General features: G+C 52.3%; 1 pseudogene; it reads left to right on the plus strand.

The window, feature by feature from the left end:
- Nucleotides 1–634: 634 nt before the first annotated feature.
- Nucleotides 635–2,993, plus strand: LOC120227652 (annotated as a pseudogene).
- Nucleotides 2,994–6,255: the final 3,262 nt, after the last annotated feature.

Consider the following 6,255-nt stretch of genomic DNA (forward strand, 5'->3'; position numbering starts at 1 on the left):
GTCACACTTCCCAACCAGGGCTAAGGCTGGGTCCTGACTCCTGCCAGCCTGGCCTGTCAAGGGTTTCCCATCAGGATGGGCCCATGCCGAAGGCCTGAGTTGGGCACCCAGCTTTTAGGCTGCCCATACTCAAAGTTATCACCTCTGGATCTTTCAGTGGAGACCTGGGAATCTGAACTTTTTATCATCCTCCACAGTGGGGCCATATAGGATTCGGGCAGATGAAAAGGAGTGAACTCCACTCTTTTCTTTTTATCCTGTTTGAATTTTGTATCCAAAGCAAGTATTACTCTGGTAATGCAAGAGACCATTTCGTTGGAAAAATAAAACCCCTAAATTCCCACATCTGGTAGACTGTGGTCATAGCACTGTCTGCCTAGCACTTCTGGTGACACAGAAGGGTCTCAGGACAGGAGCTGGGCAGGCACTGGGGGTGGTCACCGAGCAAAACTGCTGGAGCTCCAGCTGGCATGGCTGACGCCAGGCCGCCCTCTTCCCTACCACTGGAGTAAGCACCCCCCCCCATATCTTGAAAGGTGCCCCAGACCCCCTCAATGATAAGTCCACAAGAAATCAAATTCTTTCCTTTATGCGACGCTGGATTTTCCACAAAGTAAAATCAAGATGAGTAAAGATGTGGTTTCTAGATAGTACCTGACAAAGCGGAGACCAGGGTGGGCGGCGTCACACTTGCCTATAAAAGCTACCGCAAGAGGCCAAGGTCATAAGCCACTCAGCTTAGGCCAGCCTACGTGTCTGCTCCTCGCTCCTCCTGTTAGCTCTAGGCTCCATGGCGCTCTGGCTGACCGTGGTCATTGCTCTCACCTGCCTTGGTGGCCTCGCCTCCCCGGGCCCCGCACCTCCCTCCACAAGGAGGGAGCTCAAGGAGCTCATTGAGGAGCTGGTCAACATCACCCAGAATCAGGTGAGTCTGGCTCTGAGGGTGCTAGGGTGGGAGCTCTCAGGCAGCGTACTTGGTCATGGTTTAGGCCACGAAGGTTGGGCTGTCCCAAGAGGCCTATGGAGCAGGAAGAAGCCCCATGGACCAGGACAGTCCCAACCATGAGGGAGAGGAGCTGGGCAGGGGGCTGGGGGAACAGCACAATGGATGGCCCATAAACAGATGTGGCAGAGCCCCCAGCTGGGACCACCTGTTCCCCGTGCTTGGCCCTGCCTGCCAAGACCAACTCCTACTCAGACATTCATGAAAAGAAGTTAGCAGAGAGGGGCCAGCACGCTCCCAGGGCGATTTAGCACTTGCCGACTGGATCGGAATGGAATAATGGGGGCATTATTCACAGCACTTTGCTTAGGCCCATTTTTATGGAGGAATTCATTGGTAGTCAGCTCCTGTTCCCAATGGTGATGGCTCACGCTTTGAGCAGTGACTGTGTGCTGAGCCTAGTGTAGGTGCTTTTCATCTCATTTCATCACTGCCAACCACCTCAAGAGACAGGTGCGATGACCCTATTTTACTAAGGCTGCATTAAGGTTGACAAAAGTCAGATTCAAACCAGGCCTGGCTTACACCGGGTGCCCATACTCCAAACTGCAGTGTCCTCAGATTCAGAAGACAGGGTTAAAAAAAATTCTTTTTATTAATGTTTATTTTTGAGAGAGAGACAGAGCATGAGTGGGAGAGGGCAGAGAGAGACACACACACACAGAATCTGAAGTAGGCTCCAGGCTCTGAGCTGTCAGCACAAAGCCTGACACGGGGCTCGAACTCACAAACCACAGGATCATGACCTGAGCCGAAGTCAGATGCTTAACCGACTGAGCCACCCAGAGGCCCCAACAGGTACAGTTTTATACACTAACACCCACAGCCTCCCATCTGACTGATCTGGCCTCCCCTCCCTCACGGATGGCTGCCCTGGCTATGGAAGCTTCACTCAAGGCTGTGTCACTCAGATTTTTCTCTCTCAGCCCCCAAACCCTGTACAATGGGTCTCCCTCAGTATGCAGAGCAGGAAAGTAAGCTCAGGAACACTGTGGGGTCCCAGGCCTGCCACTGTGCTACGCCAGATTGCCTGCAGGGCCTGACTGCTGCGGAGACCTAGCCTGTGATTTTGCTCACTGTCTTTTTACTCCCTCAGGCATCCCTCTGCAATGGCAGCATGGTGTGGAGCGTCAACCTAACAGCCGGCGTGGTAAGGACCCCAGGGACGCTGGGAGGGAGGTGGCTGAGGCTGCAGGTCTTATGTGTGTCTCTCCTGAGCCTCACTTGCAAGGCTTAAGGGTCCCACGCAAGCACAGTTTGGGCCACCCCCACCACCTGAACCTACCTCCATGTAACGTCAGTGAAGGTGCTGCCTGAGCCATTTGGCTGGGGTTGCGTCCCAGCAGGGCCTGACACCCCCGTGTTCCTCTTCCAGCAGTACTGTGCAGCCCTAGAATCTCTCATCAACGTCTCTGACTGCACTGCCATCCAGAAGACCCAGAGGATGCTGAAAGGCTTGTGCTCTCAGAAGCCCTCAGCAAGGGTAAGGCCCCCTAACCATACCCCACAACCATGCACCCACTCCTGCCAGCCCTGGGCTCACCCTAGGAGCTTCTGGGGGAACCTGGCTGAGCATCTGAGGCAAGCGTCCACCCTGGGGGGAAGGGGAGGTGGCCACGGCGGCAACAGGAACATGGCCTCTGGGATTTCCAAGACCTGGTCTTGAGGGCTTCCGACTCCTACCTGAGCTTCAGTTTCCGAACTAGTGAAATGTGAGCACCAACAGTACCCACCTCATGGGGCTTTTGTGAGGATTAAATAAGCCAGTTCCTGGAAAGCCCCTGGCAGATGCTGGGCATCTTTGTTCTGGAGTCCCACTAATGCGCTGGCCTCTTCATCCTGCAGCAGATTTCCAGTGAGCTCAGCCGAGACACCAAAATTGAAGTGATCCAGTTGGTAAAAAACCTGCTCAACCATTTAAGGAGAAACTTTCGCCACGGAAATTTCGAATGAAAGATGAAAACCTAGCATTGCTATTTGCAGAGGCGGACCTGACCATTTAAGTTATAGATTCATTTTTCTTTCAGATGTTTCAAATTTCTTGGGGAGACGAGGGGATGGGAGGGGGGCACGATTTCCTTAGCTTAGACCTCAGCCCATGCTGCCTGACCTCGCCTAGCCGACCCCAGCTGCCCCTTGCCTTGGTGCACAGGGCCCTCCTCCACCTGGGCTCTGAGTTCTGTGAACATCTGGGGGCGGGGTGGGAGCACTGCCTCTCACAACTGCCCCCTCCTTAGAGCCAACGGCAGCATTACACCAAGGGCGCCACCTTGGCAGACACATACGAGGGGGATCTGCTGTACACGGGGACAGCTAAGGCAAACGGCGGCTCAGGCACATCTCTTCTTGGCCTTATTTATTACTGTGTGTTATTTAAACAAATGTGTTTGTCTGTGCTGGGGACAGGGAGGGACTGTTGCCGCCAGAACTTGGAGCTGGGGCCCCAGCGACTTGGGCGTTAGGAGTCCCTGGGAATAAGCACTGTGTGCAAACTTCTGCTACCTCAATGGGGTCCTGGGGCCCACCCAGGGGACAGGAGAGAGGGCTGGAGTAACTTCTCTTCTCTTCCACCCAGCAGCTGGCCCTCAGCCAAGAAGTAATTTATTGTTTTTCCCTGTATTTAAAGTTAAGAAATAAAATGTTATCAAAGAGTTAATAATATATAGAAGAACAGCCTAGGAGGCTGCATCTGGTGTGTGTGGACTGTGGGGAGAGGTCAATGAATGTGTTGTTTCACTGACTGTGTCAAAGGAAGCCAGAAATAAAGACAGTGACAAGACACCTGATGTTGTTTGTCCTTTACTTTGGCCTTTGGGGACCATGGCCTATGTTCTTCTCAGGCAGGGCAGTGGGAGTGGGGGGGGGGGCGGTTGGGGACAGGATCTGGGCTGAAGGGAAGTAAGGGATCCCCCAGGGGTGCAGGCTGGCCTGAAGGACTTCCCCCCACCTGCCATCCACAGGGAGGCAGAGGAAGCCTGGGCCAGGACATCAGGGTTCATGGAGGACATCGGAGGAGGAGGAGGAGCAGTTGACTCAGAAGTCATCTTACAATCCCAGTGATGATGAGTGGCCAGTATGTGTGTACACCACCCACACAACCTCTGGTGTCTGCCCCACAACCTCTCTGAGGCTCAGGGATGAGAAGGTAGCATGCCCAAGGTCACACACCTGCTGAGGAGCAAAGCCAGAATTAGAAGCCAGAACACACTCCAACTCCAAAGCCCAGACGCTAAACTACCTTGCCTTCCTCAGTCCAAACATCATCTGGCCTAAATGTACGATCTTTATGATACTGGCAATGACCTATTTGGGCACCTCCCCTGATGGTAAGCTCACTTTCTGGGGAGAGGACAGTCAATCCCTGGACAGGTGTCCTCATTAATGCATACTCACCACATCTGTGAACAACCGATTTATGGCCCATGAACTATGGAGTGACGAGTGGAGATGCCAGGTACCAGGGGCCTGGTCAGACTGTGGCCCCAGCCAGGTCTTCCTGCCTCTCCCTTGGACCAGGCTGTCACTACATGTGCCAGAAGCAGAACCCTCAGCAAGCCACAGCTAACGCTCATGCTCCGCAGGAGCGGTTTATACCGTGAATCTCTGAGAGGTGCCCAGAAGGAGGGGATGCTTTTGCAGTGAGTGGTGGGTCCTCACAGACCAACCTCCAACACTGGGTGGTGGGCAGGGACCCTCCCTGGGAAGCCCCACGCCCTGTGGGAACATCCACAGCAGTGCTCAGAAACCAGTGGAGGCAGCCATCTGGGAGCAGTGAGAGGTGACGCTGTGCACAACTCAGGCAACAGAAGGTCCCGTGGCGGGACCTGTCCAGGGGCAGACAACCACGGGGGCAGCCCCAGGAACCACTAAAAACAGAGCGGACCCCTTGCACCCATTGAGAACCGAGGGAAGACCTGTGGAGGGGGCACCGGAGCTGAGTGGCCCACGGGCTGTCCGGAGCAGGGACTGGATCATCTCCATGGTCCCACAAGGTCTCGGAATCTGCTGCGTCCCGCTACATTTGCTGAGGACTGCTCAGGGCCTGCACTCCTCCGGCCCTCTGGGCTGGCAATGACCCAGACAGCACATGCACTCAAGGTTTAGCACCAGAAAGAAGTCTTTAAGCAATGGAGGGTTCTGGAGAGGAAGGCTCTACCAGGAAGGCAGGCAACTCGGGGGTGGGGGTAGAAGGTAAGATCTCCACAATTCCTCTCCATCCAGAGGTTCAAGAGTTTTGAGCCAGAGGATATTTATGGAAGATTGATTTTATTTTAATACAAAACTTATTAGCGATCCAGTCTCTGGTAGCATCACCTTTGACCCACATCCTCTGCCCAGCCAGAGTGCTGGCCTGTCCGACCGAAGGAAGATGGAAAGTCTTCAGGTGAAATTCCACGTGAATCTTTCAAGAATAAAGACTGGAGGGGCGCCTGGGTGGCTTAGCCGGTTGGGCGTCCGACTTTCGCTTAGGTCATGATCTCACGGTTCATGGGTTCGAGCCCCGCGTCGGGCTCTGTGCTGACTGCCAGCTCAGAGCCTGGAGCCTGTTTCAGTCTGTGACTCCCTCTCTCTCTGACCCTCCCCTGCTCACGCTGTCTCTCTCTCTCTCTCTCTCTCTCTCTCCTAGAAATAAATAAAAATATTTTTTAAAAAAATCAATGAAAGTGAAGATGGGAAATCAATTCATAAAATCAATAAAACCAAAACCATGTTCTCTGAAAATATCAGTAGTCAATAATCCTCTAGCCAGGCTAACCAAAAGAAAAAATAGAGGATATTAATTACGAATAACATTATTGAAAGAGGGATATCACTACAGACCCTGTGGACTTTTTTTTTTTTTGCCATTCTTCCCAAATTAATCTACAGATTCAATGCAACCCCAATCAAAATCCCAACAAATTATTTTGTAGATATGAAGAAAGTGATTCTGAAGTTTAGATGGAGAGGCAAAAGACAGAAAAGACAACACATATTGAAGGAGAAAAGAAGTTGAAGAACTGATACCACCCACGATCAAGACTTACTATAAAGCTACAGTAATCAGGACAGTGTGATATTGGAAAAAGATAGACAAATAGATCAAAGGAACAGAATGAAGAGCCCAGAAGCTGACCCCCATAAATATAGCCAACTGACGCTTGACAGATGAGCAGAGCTAATTCACTTGAGCAAAGATAATCTTCAATAAGTGGCACTAGACTAACTTTAACAACTCAGGCAACAACAGATGTTGGTGAGAATGCAGAGAA

Source organism: Hyaena hyaena, unplaced genomic scaffold (assembly GCF_003009895.1).
Source record: "Hyaena hyaena isolate Hyena2069 unplaced genomic scaffold, ASM300989v1 scaffold_2669, whole genome shotgun sequence".
Lineage (NCBI taxonomy): Eukaryota > Metazoa > Chordata > Mammalia > Carnivora > Hyaenidae > Hyaena > Hyaena hyaena.